Below are 19,458 nucleotides of genomic sequence, written 5' to 3' on the forward strand. Positions count from 1 at the left end.
GTACCAGGAAGCGACCCAAACCTCACATTGTCATGGGTGCCAGGCAGAGGCCCATACCCATGTTCTCATGGGTTCTGGGCTGGGGTCCAAACCCCATGTTCTCACAAGTGCCAGGCAGGGCCCTCTACCCCACGTTGTTGCAGGTGCAAGGCAGGGGCCCATATCCCACGTTTTCACAGGGGCCAGGCAGGGGCCTGTACCCCGTTGTCACGGGTGCCAGGCAGGTGCCTGTACCCCATCTCTGCACAGATGCCAGGCAGGAACCTGTACCCTACGTTGTCACAGGTTATTCCTGCAGTTTCAATACAAGTTGCAATGCAATGTAAGTTGTAATTCAAGGTGCAATACAGGATGAAATGCAATTCAAGCTCCAATGCAATAGCACGTTCCATGCAAGAGAACAAAAAGAGAGGCTGCACGGCAAGTTGGAAAGCAATGCAAGTTGTAGTGGAAGTTGGAAAACAACAGCAATTACAATACAGCTTGCCGTGCGATGCCAATTGGAATGGAAGTTACAATGTAAATTATAATGTGGGCTGCAGTGAAATGTAATTTGCAATATAATACAACTTGCATTATAATTAACAAAGATCCAATGTAAATTTCCATGCAATATAAATTGCAATATAATTTTCAGTGAAAATTACAATGTGATGAATGTTGGAATTCAAGTTTCCATGCAATTCAAATTGCAGAGTAAATGACAAGACATGATGTAATGTAATAGAGGATACAACATAAGTTGCAATACAATTCCTCTTGCAACATAAGCATCAGTGAAAATTAGCATTACTATTAGCAATTCTAATTGCAATGCAATGTAAATTGCAATCTAAAATATAATACAATGCAAATTATAATCCAACTGGAAAAGCAATGCAATTACACCAGTAGTGACAATGAACAGAACACATGCCTTCCCAAGCACAAGCCAAACCCACTCTTCCACACCACTTTGGGACCTGACCTGGGCTCAGAGCATCATGAAATTGAATTTGTTTATTTGCCTGGAGCTGTTTCCTGCAAAATGTAAAGGTACAGCGGTTTTCACTCCCTCTGCATGGGGATTTGAGCCTGTAATGGTAAGCATTAGCAGGGGAAAACATATCTTAATGCTAACAGCCCACCTGAAATTTTGTTCTGTCCTTGCTGGAGGAGGAACCAGGGGCTGTCAGTGGTATGGATTCTGTCCTGCCCAGGACACCAGTATCCACCCAGTCTGGCCAGATCCAGGTGGGAACACACTGTTTGCACATTCAGGCAGTTTGCATGTCATTGTAAAAACACATACATGTAATTTTGCACACAGTTTGCACAGGCATTTGTATGTCCTTTTGCAAATGGGTGTCACTTTGCACATACATATCAGTTTACACATGTTTCAATTTGAGCAGGTTTCAAAAGCTTAAGTGTGTCATTTTGCATATTACATTTCCCGTGTATTATTTTGCACACTGTGAAGGACATATGACAAAAGCTGCTAATTGGAAGTGTGCTTTTATAGGCCATGGAAAGTGGGCACTGGTGAGGCATAGACAGGATAGAGACTAAGAGAGTTGGCAAAACAGTGAGAGTAGAGGAACAACAGTATAGCTTTTTCCTATCAGCTGGTCTATCAATGGGCTGTACTAATTGCTGACATATGAAAAACAGGAAACAGAATCCCTAAGAGAACTTCAAACAAGACCAAGGTCTAGCTAGGTTGAATGACAATAGCAGTGAAACCGGGGCAGTGTGGGCTAGTGGCTCAAGCACACAAACAGTGTCGGGGGGAAAGGGGTGTGCACAGCCTGTGCTGTCGTGGCTTTAGTTAGCTCAAAGCTTGCTCAGGTGGGTACATCTACAAATATTGCAGTCACATTCTGATTGCAAGGTGGACTGACTCTACGAGTCCCAGTGACAGGCCTCTGTCAGCTGCTAGGGGGCGATGCTGCCCTGGTCTAAGGACACTGCAGGTTTTGGTCAATTTAATCCCACCAGGGTGAATTTGTGCTTCTGTGGTTTTTTCTGCTGTTGTCACCCGAGCTCATCGAGAACCTTACCAAGCCCCCCACCCCCTGCCATACAGAGCAGCCCACATCCACCACAACGCTGTGGCACCCCACCCAGCCCCTGGAAGCTGGCATTTGCAGCTGCTGTGCAGGAGCTCCTCCCAAAGGACAGGTGGGCAATGGGCCAATTTACTTGGGCATTGGACTCATAGTGCCCCATGGAACCTTTCTGAAACCAGCCCTGCTGTGTGTGTTCAGGGAGCAGCAGCATCACAGCATGTGCCAGCAGGGCATAATGGTCTCTGTGCAACTCCTCAGAGAGAGATACCTCATGCACTAGGGCCCTGGCATGCCCAGGGCTCGGAGATACCTCGTACATTTAGTAGAAGTCTGCCTCTCTCTGAGGAGATCTGGCAGTGATCATAGTAAAGTCATATGAAAAATTCTTCTGCTTTTATCAAATCTACACAAACCAGCTGAACCAGTGAAGAGCAGGAAGAATTTGCAGACCAGAGCTAGTCTCCATTACTGAGGCTAAATGTTCAGACTGCCTCTCTCATGTAGCAAACAGAGAAGCCAACTCAAGCAGCCACAGTGAGCCAATCTAGAAGGAGAATGCTGGGAAAATAATGGTACTTGAAATGCTGTTCCAGGGAAGCCTGAAGGAAATTCAGCCCCAGCCCAAGTGAAGTCTCTGTCAGTCCCAACCCAGGAAACAGACCTACCCTTAAAAAAAGACTTTAAAAGAAGAGGAGAGATGGGCAGCTCCTACAAAAGGGCAGACTAAGGCAAAGCAGTCAGTCTCCTCACACTGCCAGTGGGATTTGCAAGGTATGTGTAAGGGCACTGTTGTCCCCTTACTAAAACACAGTGTGGGTGTTTTGGTTGGCTAGCTCCCAGTACCAAGGGGAAGGGTCCCTGGGAAATCAGGTCCCTGAGACTGACAATCCCCAGGAACAATTGGGAGAGGCCAATGTTCCAGGTCAGCCTGATTGACAGGGTGGGCAGGCTAATTAGGGAGTCAGGAGGCCAGGGGGTCCCATCCTCTGTGTGAGCTGGAATTGCCTGGGTCAGACAGAGTGGGGCTGAGCTAAGGAGAAAGCAGAGGCCCTAGCTGAGCTGGGGAGCAGAGCTGTGCCAGCCAAAGGGGTCAGAAAAGCAGCCCAGGAAGCAGGTCAGTGCTGGGAGCAGAGTCACAGAAGCAGCCCAGAGAGCAGATCTGTGCTGGGAGGAGAACTGCGGCAACCAGAGCCAGAGGGGCCAGAGAAGCAGCCCAGGGAGCTGGAGGCAGAGCAGAAGCAGCAGTGATGGGGCAGAGTGGAGCTGGAGCTGAGACAAAGTAGATCTGGGGCTGGAGCAGTCCGGAGCCGGTGCGGTGAGCAGCTGGGGAGAGTGAGGGGGACCCTGGGCAGTGGGCCCAGTGCAGGGAGATGCCCCCAGCCAAGAGGCCCTGAGGGCCAGACTTGGAGGGGGATTGTAACCCCGACGGGATGGGGGCGACGCTGGGAAGAAGGGTCCTGCAACCTAGAGCATGAGAGTGTGTGGCCACCGCCAGAGCAAGTGTCCAAGCATCCCTGCAGCACAGCCAGGGCCTGAGAAGGAGGCCCGGGACTTGTGAGGAACAGATATTGAACTTCCCTTACATTCCAGAGACGCTGGTTGTGATGTCCCCATGTGAAAAAGCAGGATTATGTTTTCATTTAACCTTTCCCATTTTTTCCCTATTTCTTTAATTTGATTGCTGTTTCATAAATTGTGTGTGCTTTGAACGGTGTGTAATGATCATTGGGTCAAGGGGAGCATCCAGTGCAGAGGGAGCACCCTGGAGTGGGGACACCCGAGCCCCTGCCCTAAGTGACCACAACAAGGTTGGGGGTTGAGCCCCCCAGGAATCCTGGGCCCAGCTTTGTTGGGGTTACAAGGACTCTGCCACACAGGAGACTGGAAAGGGAGCCCTAGAGGTCAGGCAGGCCTTTGGGTAAAGGAAGTGGGAGCGAGGACTCAGATCAGGATAAAGGAGTTTGAGGTGCAAGTGGTCTTCTCGTCCATCCTCTCCGTGGAAGGAAAAGGCCTGGCTAGAGACCGTCGAATCGTGGAAGTCAACGACTGGTTACGCAGGTGGTGTCAGAGAGAAGGCTTTGGATTCTTTGACCATGGGATGGTGTTCCAAGAAGGAGGAGTACTAGACAGAGACGTGCTCCACCTAACTAAGAGAGGGAAGAGCATCTTCGCAAGCAGGCTGGCTAACCTAGTGAGGAGGGCTTTAAACTAGATTCACTGTGGGAAGGAAACCAAAGCCCTGAGGTAAGTGGGGAAGTGGGATACCGGGAGGAAGCACGAGCAGGAGCGCGCAAGAGGGGAGGGCTCCTGCCTCATACTGAGAAAGAGGGATGATCAACGACTTATCTCAAGTGCCTATACACAAATGCAAGAAGCCTGGGAAACAAGCAGAGAGAACTGGAAGCCCTGGCACAGTCAAGGAATTATGATGTGATTGGAATAACAGAGACTTGGTGGGATAACTCACATGACTGGAGTATTGTCATGGATGGATATAAACTGTTCAGGAAGGAAAGGCAGGGCAGAAAAGGTGGGGGAGTTGCATTGTATGTAAGGGAGCAGTATGACTGCTCAGAGCTCAAGTATGAAACTGCAGAAGAACCTGAGAGTCTCTGGATTAAGTTTAGAAGTGTGAGCAATGAGGGTGATGTCGTGGTGGGAGTCTGCTATAGACCACCAGACCAGGGGGATGAGGTGGACGAGGCTTTCTTCCAGCAACTCATGGACGTTACTAGATCGCAGGCCCTGGTTCTCATGGGAGACTTCAATCACCCTGATATCTGCTGGGAGAGCAATACAGCGGTGCATAGACAATCCAGGAAGTTTTTGGAAAGTGTAGGGGACAATTTCCTGGTGCAAGTGCTGGAGGAACCAACTAGGGCAGAACTCTTCTTGACCTGCTGCTCACAAACCAGGAAGAATTAGTAGGGGAAGCAAAAGTGGATGGGAACCTGGAAGGCAGTGACCATGAGATGGTCGAGTTCAGGATCCTGACACAGGGAAGAAAGGAGAGCAGCAGAATACGGACCTGGACTTCAGATAAGCAGACTTTGACTCCCTCCGGGAACTGATGGGCAGGATCCCCTGGGAGAATAACATGAGGGAGAAAGGAGTCCAGGAGAGCTGGCTGCATTTTAAAGAATCCTTATTGAGGTTACAGGGACAAACCATCCCGATGTGTAGAAAGAATAGTAAATATGGCCGGCGACCAGCTTGGCTTAACAGTGAAATCCTTGCTGATCTTAAACACAAAAAAGAAGCTTACAAGAAGTGGAAGATTGGACAAATGACCAGGGAAGAGTGTAAAAATATTGCTCGGGCATGCAGGAGTGAAATCAGGAAGGCCAAATCACACCTGGAGTTGCAGCTAGCAAGAGATGTTAAGAATAACAAGAAGGGTTTCTTCAGGTATGTAAGCAACAAGAAGAAAGTCAAGGAAAGTGTGGGCCCCTTACTGAATGAGGGAGACAACCTAGTGACAGAGGATGTGGAAAAAGCTAATGGACTCAATGCTTTTTTTGCCTCTGTCTTCACGAACAAGGTCAGCTCCCAGATTACTGCACTGGGCAGCACAGCTTGGGGAGCAGGTGACCAGCCCTCTGTGGAGAAAGAAGTGGTTCGGGACTATTTAGAAAAGCTGGACGAGCACAAGTCCATGGGGCCGGATGCGCTGCATCCAAGAGTGCTAAAGGAATTGGCGGATGTGATTGCAGAGCCATTGGCCATTATCTTTGAAAATTCATGGTGATCGGGGGAGGTCCCGGATGACTGGAAAAAGGCTAATGTAGTGCCCATCTTTAAAAAAGGGAAGAAGGAGGATCCTGGGAACTACAGGCCAGTCAGCCTCACCTCAGTCCCTGGAAAAATCATGGAGCAGGTCCTCAAGGAATCAATTCTGAAGCACTTAGAGGAGAGGAAAGTGATCAGGAACAGTCAGCATGGATTCACCAAGGGCAAGTCATGCCTGACTAATCTAATTGCCTTCTATGATGAGATAACTGGTTCTGTGGATGAGGGGAAAGCAGTGGACGTGTTGTTCCTTGACTTTAGCAAAGCTTTTGACACGGTCTCCCACAGTATTCTTGTCAGCAAGTTAAAGAAGTATGTGCTGGATGAATGGACTATAAGGTGGATAGAAAGTTGGCTAGATTGTTGGGCTCAACGAGTAGTGATCAATGGCTCCATGTCTAGTTGGCAGCCAGTATCAAGTGAAGTGCCCCAAGGGTGGGTCCTAGGACCGGTTTTGTTCAATATCTTCATAAATGTTCTGGAGGATGGTGTGGATTGCACCCTCAGCAAGTTTGCAGATGACACTAAACTGGGAGGAGAGGTAGATACGCTGGAGGGTAGGGATAGGATACAGAGGGCCGTAGACAAATTAGAGGATTGGGCCAAAACAAATCTGATGAGGTTCAACAAGGACAAGTGCAGAGTCCTGCACTTAGGATGGAAGAATCCCATGCGCTGCTACAGACTAGGGATCGAATGGCTAGGCAGCAATTCTGCAGAAAAGGACCTCGGGGTTACAGTGGACGAGAAGCTGGATATGAGTCAACAGTGTGCCCTTGTTGCCAAGAAGGCCAATGGCATTTTGGGATGTATAAGTAGGGGCATTGCCATCAGATCGAGGGACGTGATCATTCCCCTCTATTCGACATTGGTGAGGCCTCATCTGGAGTACTGTGTCCAGTTTTGGGCCCCACACTACAAGAAGGATGTGGAAAAATTGGAAAGAGTCCAGCGGAGGGCAACAAAAATGATTAGGGGACTGGAACACATGAGTTATGAGGAGAGGCTGAGGAAACTGAGATTGTTTAGTCTGCGGAAGAGAAGAATGAGGGGGGATTTGATAGCTGCTTTCAAGTACATGAAAGGGGGTTCCAAAGAGGATGGATCTAGACTCTTCTCAGTGGTAGCAGATGAGAGAACAAGAAGTAATGGTCTCAAGTTGCAGTGGGGGAGGTTTAGGTTGGATATTAGGAAAAACTTTTTCACTAGTAGGGTGGTGAAAGACTGGAATGCGTTACCTAGGGAGGTGGTGGAATCTCCTTCCTTAGAAGTTTTTAAGGTCAGTCTTGACAAAGCCCTGTCTGGGATGATTTAGTTGGGGATTGGTCCTGCTTTGAGCAGGGGGTTGGACTAATTGACCTCCTGACGTCCCTTCCAACCCTGATATTCTATGATTCTATGGTCCTTTCGCTTGCCCATGGTAGTGTACTTCACCAGGGTAGTGTATAAGCAAACAAAGTTCCCCACAATAGTGGGGCCATTCCCCCGCTTACATATGCACTGCACCAGAGGGAACAGGAGCTGTGATCAGGGCAGTTTGCCCAGGGCTGAGCCTCAGGGGCCGCTATGAGCGGGAAAGACATCTGAGCCTGCCAAAGCTGAGGAACACTATAAAGTTCTATATCAGGAAACAGACATGACTGAACTTTGTCAGCAGCTCTCAAGAGAAGCCCAGAAGCCAGAAGAGTTACCTCAGGATTTCCTAGTTCAAGCTCATTTGAGCAAAGGATTGTTTGCTTCACAAGAAGCTGCCGCTGACCTGTGATCTAACCCTGCCTTTGCACATAGGATAGTGCACAGCAAATAAATCACCTCTGCACTGGAGGCCATCTGGCTAGAGAGAAAACAAATCCCCAAAAGATTAACATATGAACATTTAGGGATGTAACAAAGTGGGGAATTTTCTTAGTATTTTGCATGAACACTCTATGTATTGGTTTCCCCTTGTGCTGCGTGTGTAACAAGGTGGTGGGAGAGAGGATTTGGTGTTGCAGTTGGCCAGGTGTGACCTCGCTTTGCAGCTGGGACCCCAGACAATGGCCTGGACACTGTGAAACTTAGCAACCAGTGACTCAGAAGCCCACCCTGTCTGGGGAGCCAGCTGGTTCTGGCCAGTGGGAACAAAGGGTAATCTGTTAGCCCAGATTGAAGACAAAGGATGAAGGAGGGGCTGTTGGGAAGGTGATCGTCTGAAAGGAGGTTGTGGCTGGACTGGGACAAAGGGCAGCCTGAGTCCACCCGAGCTGGGACAGACCTAGATGGATGACGCTGAGAGTTTCTAGGCCTGAGGACCCAGAGAACTGCCTGTGTTGGGTTCAGACATACAATAAACCCTTCCGTTTTACACTGGCTGAGAGTCACTGCAGGCTAGAGATTGGGGTGGCATTGTTCCCTGTGGGTATGGAGGCCCCGGGGTCCACTGTGAGTGGGCTCCCTGAGGGGGTTCATGGGGAGAGACAGGCATGCTGGAGGCTCAGAGGTATGGTCCCAGGAGACAGCAGAGCCAAAGGGCCTAAGCCCCAGAGAGCGAGTGCAGTCCTCATGGAGGGCCCATCACACTGAAGGGGGTTATTCCCAGGAGACATATGGAGCTGAGAGAGCACCAGGCCTGTGAGTCCATGAAAAGGGTGTGACATCCTATATTTTGGGGGAGCACCCAATATTCCTCATTTATATATAATCATGATCTTACATATAAAGCATGCCTTGTAAGGTATCAGGGGAAAGGTTATGATCTGCTGAAAGTCATTTCTCTATCCATATATGTATATCATTAATGCATATGAAGTTATGAGAATTGTGTTTTATGGTTGTCACTAAAACATGCTGTAAGTTGGGGAATCAGCCAGATATTAGCTCCCCAGAGGCAACAGCAAGGAAAGTAACCAGCACCCGGGTGGGGTGTGAAACAACCCATCAACAACCATTGTCCAGCAAGGGAGCTACAATGCAATGACTCACCTGCATGAGGCCACACCAGGGGAATTGCTCAACCTTGCCTGGGGACTCAGCAGTGCTCACCCAGACATACCTGGACTTGTGTTTTCCAAGCATATGGACTGAGGGTCTAAAACCAAACATCGGAGGCCCATGCTTGGCCTTTCTCCTTCACCCACCTATGCTGCAAGCAACAAGGACACTCTGAAGACTCCAACTGAGGGGACTGGCCCAGAATTCAAGGGTGAAATTTGTATACTATGAACTGCAATATCCAGTGGGGTGAGAAAAACTGCTTAATCTAGATGTTGCCCAGTCTAATAAGGTTGAGAGTTTAGAATGCGTGCTTATATTTTATTTCTTTTGGTAACTAACTCTGACTTTTTGCCTTTCACTTAATATCACTTAAAATCTATATATTGTAGTCCATAAATTTGTTTTACTGTTTATCTTTACCAGTGAGTTTGTATGAAGTGTCAAAGTTTGACTCAGACTCACAATTTATCAGACCACTCTGTTTTATTAGCAAAGCTGCTCTGCTAATACATTTAGAAGTGAGCCCCCCAAGTGGGGCTTGTGTCTCTTAATTTATACAGTTTTTTGGAGAACAAGTTACAGAGAAGTTACAGACAAAAGAAGAAAAAGATTTTAGTCACCACCCTTCCCACCCTTAACAATCTCCTTTAACAGCTTCCAGTTAACTTAACTAATTGCCCTTCACACCTTCCATTCTGATGCCTGCTTCTTAGACGTGCTGGCTCTATCTTAATTGCTTCTCCATTCAAAAGCTAACTGTCCCTACGTGTGCTCCCTCAGATACTTTGTAACATGTTTTGGCATGCCCTCTCATATACAATGTATCCAGCATGTCCCCTTATACAAGGTTATACTTATACAATGTTATACTTCCACAATCCCCCCTTTTGGTCAAGGCTACGCCCATGACCAATGACTTACTGGATTCCATACATCAATCGTTCTTTTTCATTACTTTTACTGGTGACATTTAACAACATTAGATTAGCACTCTGGTTAGGGGTAACCTGATGGATGGTGTGTCTTGTGCAGTTTTGGATACAACAAGAAATCAATTGAAAACACACAAAGATTATTAGAATTCCAAATAGGATAGTCAGGATTCCTTGAAACAACCAGTTTCCCAGACTAGAGAAATTGAATAAGTTACTTATCCATTTCCACAAGGAACTTGGTTCTTCGTGGGGAAGGTATGCAATTTGCTCCAGATGGCTAGCACGATTTATTACCTCATTAGTATTATCAGGTATGTATACACAGCATTCTGTTCCAATTAGAGCACAGGTCCCTCCTTTGGCTGCCAGTATTACATCTAATGCCCGACGGTTTTGGAGGGCCACTTATCGGACCGCTCCTGCTTCTTTGGCTAGAGCTTTTAAGCTCTCTCCTGTTTCATTGGCCATGATCTCAACCACCGCTTGTAACCTTAAAAGCCTTTTTGCATGGTGGATTACCCCCCCTACTGGGACTAAAGAAATGCCAACAGCTTCTTCCCAAGTTAGGGGGCTTATGTTATCCACATACCATTTAGCATCTGGCAAGTCCCTCCTTTTTCGCCTGAAATTACGGAGGTGATTTCGTGGGAGGGATTGAAGCACCCGGAATTGTGGGAAAAGCTGAGCAGGATAACAGATACCTGACCAATTTGCTGGTAACACAGTGTAAGCATTTTCCCCACAAACCCGATGATGTCCCATTAAAGCTGGGAAGGGTTGACTGCAACCCTTTGACATGTAAGAATTTACGAAGGAGGAATAGTATCCCCCAAAGGGCACAGGATGATTTTCACTGGGAGAAGAGGTAGCATTCACATGACATTTGTAGATGGTGCTGTTTTTCTCAGGGAGGCTGTAGGGGGCGCAAGAGATTGAATCTTTGGTTTGATCCCAGGTTGAGAGGAAGTTTATCTTTCCATACCCGGTTCGCCATTCTCCAACCTTGTTTGAATAGTCCCATACACCATGGGACACGATGTATTGGAGACAGCTGCTCCTCCCTAGATTCAGCCCTGTCCCATTACACACCCAGCACCAGTGGCCCTTTCCTTTCACCACACTTATAAGTTTAGGAACATATGTTTTTCCCAGCCCCCAAGTGTCATTTTCCTTCCATGTCCTTTTAAGTGGATAGGGTTCTCCAGCAAGCTCTGAGGAATTCAAAGGGATTGCCATGGTGGGGATACTAGCTTGTGAGTGAGCTGGGATGTGGCTGCAGACCCAGCAATTAGAAATATTCAGGATCTGGGCTATCTGCACCTGTTGTTGGATGAAAGAATTGTCATTGTCACTCTGGATTCCCCAGACCCTCAGGACACAGTAGCTGAGGATTAAGCTTCTCAAAGGACACATGTTGGAAGCAGGACCCTTTCTGGTTCCGACAATCCCTTTCGAGGGAACTGCAGTCAGGGTTTTACGTCCACCAGGAAGCAGGCGCTAGGCTCACTACTGCTTCTTGTTTGTTGGGTCCTGCTGTCTGCTTACCCTCTGCTTCTGGCAACCCTTACGAGAGCGCAGATTGTAAGGTATTGCAGGCAGTTCCTCTTTGTCTTCTGGGGTTGAAGCTGGTTCTGCGTGGTCTTGCAGAGGTGCTTGGTCCCCTTGAGGTGGCGCTGGCTTACACTGTGAGGCGTGGATCCATGCAGCGATGCCGGATAATTTCACTGCTGTCTGGGTGGTGAGCAGTACCTGGTATGGACCCTTCCACCGGGGTTCCAAGGCGTGCTTCCGAAGGTGGTGCCGCAGGTAGACCCAATCACCAGGCTCAAGAGTGTGACAGGCAGCAGAGGTGGGTTCCGTCGGCCAAGCTGCTCGCACCTGCGAATGGAAGGAGCTCACAGCTTGCATTAACCCTTTGCAGTACTGGAGGAGCGTGCTGTGAGTTAGGTTTAGGTCTGGGGCTGGGGTAATAGTAGCCGTTGTTCGCATAGGGCGTCCCATGATGATTTCAAATGGACTCAATTTGTGTCTCTGGGATGGGGATGACCGAATTTCCATAAGGGCCAGTGGTAAAGCAGCTGGCCAGTTTAACCCTGTGGAACTACAGATTTTTGCCAGCTTATTTTTAAGCACACTATTTCGCCTTTCAACTGCCCCTGCACTCTGTGGATGGTAAGGGCAGTGCAACAGGTGGGTGACATGTAATACCTGGTTTAGACGTTGAACAATTTTTCCAGTAAAATGTGTTCCCCGGTCACTAGACAAAGTGGCAGCAATTCCCTTGGTAGGGATAATGTGGTTTAACAGACATTTTGCAACGGACAATGAATCAGCTTTGCGACAGGGAAAGGCTTCAATCCAACCCGAAAACAGACATAACTAAAATGAATTCATATTTCTGACACTTTGGCATTTGTACAAAATCAAGTTGCCAGTGTAGGAAAGGTGCTTGAGGCAAACCCCGGAACCCTTGTGTTACTTTTACAGATTTGCCTACATTGAGGCTTTGACAAGTAACACAAGCGGCACAGTGGCGGGTTGCAAAGGAGCTGAAATGGGGAGCCCACCACCCCGCCTTACTCATAGCAGAGACCATCCCCTCCTTGCTGACATGCGAAACACCATGTAGCAGGGCGGCTAGAGACGGGTAGAGTGAGAGGGGGGCTACAAAGGTACCGGTGGGCGATCGCCAAAGGGAATCAGAATGCAAAGAGATACTGGGATTCAAGTGAACTGGGACAGAGAAGAAAGCGGAGCACAAATCTACAACAGTAAAGTGGGTTGCATTTGGAGGAATAGACGCTAATATTGTAGCAGGGTTAGGAACCACTGGAAAAGAAGGTATGACAATACGGTTAATAGCTCGGAGGTCTTGAACAAATCGCCACGATTTGCCATCAGCCTTTTGAACTGGGAGGATAGGGGTGTTACAGGGGCTGGAACAAGGGACAATAATTCCTTGTTCTTTTAATGCAGATATAACTGGAGCAATCCAGCCTGTGCCTCAGGATTCAAAGGATACTGAGACAGGCGAGGCAGAGGTTTGGAATTGTCTACAGTAATCCGAACTGGGTCAGTATTTAATCGGCCCACTTCAGATGGGTGAGATGGCCATAGGGAGGAAGGAACCTGAGAGATTAGGTGCTCTAGGGACGGAGTTAAGGGACAGCAAGGGACCGGAGTGGAGAGGGAAGTTTCAGACAGCAGGGAGACTACAGAATCATATAAGGAAGACTAAGGGATTTGCAGATAGACACCATCTGGGGAGCAGTAAATAGAACAGCCAAGTTTGCATAGCAAGTCCCGTCCCAGAAGGTTTGCAGGGGTGGAATCAGAGAGGAGGAATGCATGCTCCTCAGAGAGGGGACCGACCTGAACAGACAAAGGTTTTGAGAGGGGAAAAGAGGTAGGGATCCCTGTAATGCCAACAGCAGACACAGATTTTCCAGATCGGGGAACCTCAGGCAAGTCAGTGGTGCGGATTGTAGAAAGAGAAGCTCCAGTATCAACAAGGAAAGGGAGAGAGAGATCATTTACAGTCAGGACACATTCTCCAGTAGGGGACAGAGGTAATAAGGGAGCTAAAACTTTGTGAGGTTCCCCAGCATCCCATCATTGTTGGGGTGAAAAATAGGGTTGGGGATCAGCTGGAGGAACCAGCGGGGGGTTCACTTGATTTCCCATACAATTATTAGGTCGTCTTGGACACTCTTTTTTCCAGTGTCCAGGCTGTTTACAGTAGTTACAAACCCCAGTTAATCCAGCCCCCCGCCCCCTTCCACAACCCCGTCCCTGTCCCCGGTGTGGTCTGCTTAGTCCTGAATAATGCTGTATCTGTAGAGCCATTAACTTTTGGGAGGACTGTTCCTCCTTTCCTTTTAAAGTGCGGTGGCAATGCTCTGCTACTGCCAGCAATTTGTCCATGGTTTCAGTCTCCCATCCCACACTTATTCGTTTTAACATGCTGCCTGTGGCACGGAGAAGACCATCAACAAATGCATGTGCCAAGGCCCCCTGCCCATTTACATCGGGCTCTTGTATTCCTGAATGTTGTAGGAAAATATCAGTTAGCCGGGACCTATAGTCGCCTGGGCTTTCTCCTTGCCCTTGCTTACAGCAACGTATTGCTGTCCAGTTTGTTTTAGGAGACCACACTTTGGGAATGGCTTGATGCAGGCGCTTCCAAAGAGCCATACACCGGTCTCTGTATGCCGAATCTGGGCCAGTACTTTTTATGGTTGAGTGGCATGCCTCAGCTGGCCAGTCTGCGGCAGCCAACCATTTTTCATAATAACTGCCAGGAGCTAACAATTTACACAGTTGGAGGAGATCTGTCTCAGAGGGTTCATAGGTTTCACAGATTAACAGAAACTCCTCAGCAAATTTGACAGAGTTTTCCTGTGGTTTGGGAAAACTTTTAACTATAGGTAAAAGTTCCGTACGAGTCCAGGGCTTATAATCCCATATGGACTCACTTTCTCCCATCTTAAGGACTCGTAAGGGTGCCACAACAGTTTGATCAGAGTCTCTCATTAACCTCCCATCAGGTTCTCTTTTCCAAGAAAGATGTCAAGAGAATCTTTGCAGTCTGCTTTGGATTTCTTCTTCATAATATTTTGCAGAGCTGCGAGGCCAATGAGGATATCTTCTTCACTTTCATTATCTGTCGTCACTGAAGATTTTTCCTTTTCTGATTTCTTATTTGCGCAGGAGTATGGTGGGGGTCGGGTTTGAACCGGATCATTGCACAGGATTGGGCAAAGGGGAGCGCTCGGACTAGTGGTGGGAGAGACTGCATCCAATTGAACTGTTAGTTTTTTGATAGAATTTTTAAGAGAGGTGAGTTTTGACTCAGTCCATCTACGATTTGCCTCTTCCCACCACTGCATGAAGCAGTCTACTTCTCCTCTCTCCAATTTGGTTTTTGGGAGGACGAGTTTGCTTTTTAAAGCGTCCACTCGATCCTTGTCCCAAGAACCTAACAGTGGCCACTGTAATTTGCGGTTCTCTAGAGCTAATTTGGACCATTTTTCAAGAAACCTACAAGAGTCCGGACCCCTCCTAAAATACATAAAATAAGCTGGAGTTCCCTTAGGGAACTGTTCTACCTTAGACTTCTGATTACCCATCCAGGAGGACTTCACACAGCACTCACACAAGAAGGAAATTCGGGCTCAGCAGAGCGGTACCCGGTGCAACACACAGAAAGGAGCCCACAGGCTACTGCCTCAACTGCCCTTGCTTTCACACCAGGGGTTATACCCAAGGCGTGGTGCGGCTGCAGCTGTGCAGATTCCACTTATTCAGACCGTGGGGACGGGGACCCCTTGGTCAGCCAGTCTCCGGACAGAGATGGCTCCCAGATTCACACACACACCACGGGGAAGATGGATAGACACAAAGACAAGACAGTCCTCAAACCGGTTAAAGCACAAAAATAATAATTACCTGAGACGTCTGATTCCAGAAGCTGGATCCAAAGACCCCTACCCGAACAGAGTGGGAACCAACAAGTTCAATGACGTAGACTGCGCTGCTGCTGTGTACCTTTCTGTCTTGTGGAGGATCGCTTGAACTAAGCGTCCAGGCGCCAGCTGCCACGATCGTCCTGCAAGGCAGTCAGGGATCACCCAGCCTCAGTGAAGCCGCTTGCCATCTCGGTGGGACCTCCAAATTGTCAGAGTTTGACTCAGACTCACAATTTATCAGACCACTCTGTTTTATTAGCAAAGCTGCTCTGCTAATACATTTAGAAGTGAGCCCCCCAAGTGGGGCTTGTGTCTCTTAATTTATACAGTTTTTTGGAGAACAAGTTACAGAGAAGTTACAGACAAAAGAAGAAAAAGATTTTAGTCACCACCCTTCCCAATCTCCTTTAACAGCTTCCAGTTAACTTAACTAATTGCCCTTCACACCTTCCATTCTGATGCCTGCTTCTTAGACGTGCTGGCTCTATCTTAATTGCTTCTCCATTCAAAAGCTAACTGTCCCTACGTGTGCTCCCTCAGATACTTTGTAACATGTTTTGGCATGCCCTCTCATATACAATGTATCCAGCCTGTCCCCTTATACAACGTTATACTTATACAATGTTATACTTCCACAGAAGTGTGTGGCAAATCTGCTCAGGTTTTGCAAGGCTGGTGTATGTCCACTTTTCATTGATGAAGTGGTGAACCAATTAATACATTTGCACTGTTCGTCTTGAGCAGTGCAAGACGGTATATTCCTGAGGTGCAAGGCTGGGGCGGGGGGGATTGGGCTGGTGCCTTTCCCTATGAGATGATTCATGAGTGGCTCTGGGAGCATTCATGCTATCTAGCTGGGTGTGGGGCTCCACATGCTGTTGTGCTGAGTGATCACAGCGCCTGGAGGGGTTTGCTGCTTCACTAGCAAGGCATTGTGAGAGACATCCCAGGCTGGGAGAGAGTTCTGCAGGGCACAGCAGTCCCACAGTCCCAGCTTGCACCCCGGAGATCCCCTCACAAAGGGATAACTACTTTAGTTATCAGTATCTAAAACCAGGTATTGGCCTGGGGCTGCCTTGCTATATGCAGTACCGCCTTCTGTACCTCAGACTGTATCTTATCCCAGATAGATGTAATACTGGTAAAGGAAGTGATAGCAACTTGTTATGGGATGATTAGTGGTTTTTTTTTTTCAAATTTAGGCTCATTTGTTAACATTATGTTTATTCAGTAGATAGTATTTCTAAATAGCTTGCCAATGCCCAGTCACGTGGATATGCCACTGCCCTTTCATATGAAATGAAGCCCTATGGGAATGCTCAGAACTGCTCATTCTGTTGGATCCTGGACCCACAGGCACCACAGAAAATCCCTGCTTGATTGGTAAAAAGGAAGAAAAACCTATGTTTCCCCCACCAATTCCAGAACTGTTGAAAACAGCCAAAGATGGTCTTGATAATGATTGTTATGGAAATTTACAGGTGACTTGGGCTGGGAAATAAACTTCAGTGTCTTACCAGTTGTCTTGTTGTCACCTGTTCGTTAGAGGTGTGACCAGAGCTAGGTGAAAGCATCCTCTCTCAGTGGGCAAAACCATTGAAGCTGCTCAGAGAAATCCCTCATTCTCTCCTTGGAAAAACGAGCAGTAAAATGGCCCCAATGTAGTATTTTGTCAGTAGAAATGTTGGGACGACATCCAAGTGATGAGGTAGGATGTTGAGACAAGGGACTGGAATGGGAATCTAAGAGCACAGTGGGCAACTGGGGCCAGCACCCTGCCCCTTTAAGGTTTGGATCTGTGCTGGCACTGCTGGGTCAGAGGGACAGAGCTCTGCAGAAAGGGGTATGGTTGGCAGAGTGTACTGTTCCTGGGCAGTGCCACAGCACTGGGCATTGGGCAAGCTGGGCTTGTTTTTTATTACTATGGGAAAAGTTTAATAAAATGTTCCCATTTTTAAACAGAGTCCTGGGCCAGGAGTGCAAGAGGGGCCATGCCCTGGGAAGAGCCCCCTCTACACAATGGCACACACAGCTGGACACTAAGGGCAGTAGTGTGTGGCCAGATGTGTGCACTGAACTTGCTCTTGGCACATTGTCTCTGGATGGCTGATGCTAGCCACATCACTTCCAAGAGGCACCATTTGCTCACAGCCCACGCCCTAGCCCCAGATGGAGCTCTTAACTGCAACACAGCTTGATATGTGGCGAGTTCTGTGCTGCTCCCAGCTTCTGCCCTTGGGGCAGGGAGTTTGTTTATACAGAGGCAGTGTGATTAAGATAACAAAAGCTTGTCATTAAATTAAATTAAGGATCGTTAGATGATACTGAAAGCATTGCCAGGCACTCCAGTTAAAAGATAGGAAACAAAGATAGGAATAAATGTAGTATCCCCCAGGAGTCTGTACTGGGACCAGTGCTGTTCAACATATTCATAAATGATCTGGAAATGGGGGTAAACAGTGAGGTGGTAAAATTTGCAGGCAATACAAAACTACTCAAGATAGTTAAGTCCAAAGCTGACTTCAAAGAGTTACAAAGGGATCTCACAAAACTGGGTGACTGGGCTATACAATGGCAGATGAAATTCAGTGTTGATAAATGCAAAGTAATGCACATTGGAAAATATAATCCCAACTATAAATACAAAACGATGGGGTCTAAATTAGCTATTACCCATCAAGAAAGAGATTGTGGAGTCATTGTAGATAGTTCTCTGAAAACATCCTCTCAGTGTGCAGTGGCAATCAAAAAAGCTAACAGAATATTGGGAATTAAGAAAGGGATAGATAAGACAGAAAATATCATATTGCCTTGATATAAATCCATGGTATGCCCACATCTTGAATACTGCATGCATTTGGTCACGCCATCTCAAAAAAAATTAGATTTGGAAAGGGCAACAGAAATGATTAGGGGTATGGAATACCTTCCCTATGAGGAGAGATTAAAAAGACTGGGACTTGTCAGCTTGGGAAAAGAGACGACTAAGGTGTTGAAAATCATGAAAATTTAATAAGGAAATGTTATTTATTCCTTCAGATAACATAAGAACTAGGTGTCACCCAATGAAATTAAGAGGCAGAAGATTTAAAACAAACAAAAGTAAGTATTTCTTCATAGTCAATCTGTGGAACTCTTTGCCAGGGGATGTTGTGAAGGCCAAAACTATAACAAGGTTCAAAAAAGAACTAGATAAGTTCATGGAGGAAAGGTCCATCAATGGCTATTAGCCAGGGTGGGCAGGGATGCAACACCATGTTCTGCATGGCCCTAGCCTCTGTTTGCCACAAGCTGGGAGTGGGTGACAGGGGATGGATCACTTGATGATTACTTGTTCTGTTCATTCCCTCTGGGGGACCTGGCATTGGCAGACAGAATACTAGGCTAGATGGACCTTTGGTCTGACCCAGTATGGCCATTCTTATGTAGAACCCAGATGTAGTTGCCCCCCTGTAACCTACTAGAGCCCACTCCCTCCCAGAGCTGAGATAGAGCCCAGGAGTCCTGACACGGTCGCTCTCTCCACAGGGTTAGTAACAAAGTAAGAACATACATTAAAATTTTAAGCCTAACCTGTCTCCCTTAACTGATTTGCCACAAGATGTCATAATATGTTAGTATTAGAGCTGAGTGGGTCTAATATTTATTTAATTTCCTTTCTTTTATATTGGAATTAGAGTGCCTAAGTAGCCCCTGGAATCACAATTAAAGTTGCTCCCACCTACCAAAATCTGAAATGGCGCCCCTGCTGGCTAGGCGGAGAGAAGGGCCTTGCAGTGTGCAAGGCAGGTTTCCTGGGATGACTATGGAGGCAGGGATGGTCTGGCTCCTGTAGAAATGCTGCATAGAGCAGCAGGAAGGCTGTCTTTGGAGTTCAGACTCGGCCCTAGTTCCTAGGAGCTGTGGGTTCAGTTCCCAGCACGGATACCCACTTTTGTGTGACTGGACAAGTGCTGTGGCTAATGCTCCTGTGTGCTCTATGGATCCCTTGCGTTGTAGCTGTGGTGACAGAGTCAGTACAGCCTTCAGTTATTTCAAAGGGAAGTCAGAGTAAGGCTGCAAAGCAGCTTTCTGTGTTGAGGTGGAACTTGGAAGGCAAGCTGTGGACCTCTACTTTCTTCTTCAGTAACAATCTTTAGGGACAGAACAGAGAGAAATTAGGTCCGGTTTACTGTTATTTTAATGTATAGAAAACCAGCATCTGATCCAAAGCTGCATCTGCACTGCCTCACCCTCACTGCT

Source organism: Chelonia mydas, chromosome 8 (genome assembly GCF_015237465.2).
Source record: "Chelonia mydas isolate rCheMyd1 chromosome 8, rCheMyd1.pri.v2, whole genome shotgun sequence".
Lineage (NCBI taxonomy): Eukaryota > Metazoa > Chordata > Testudines > Cheloniidae > Chelonia > Chelonia mydas.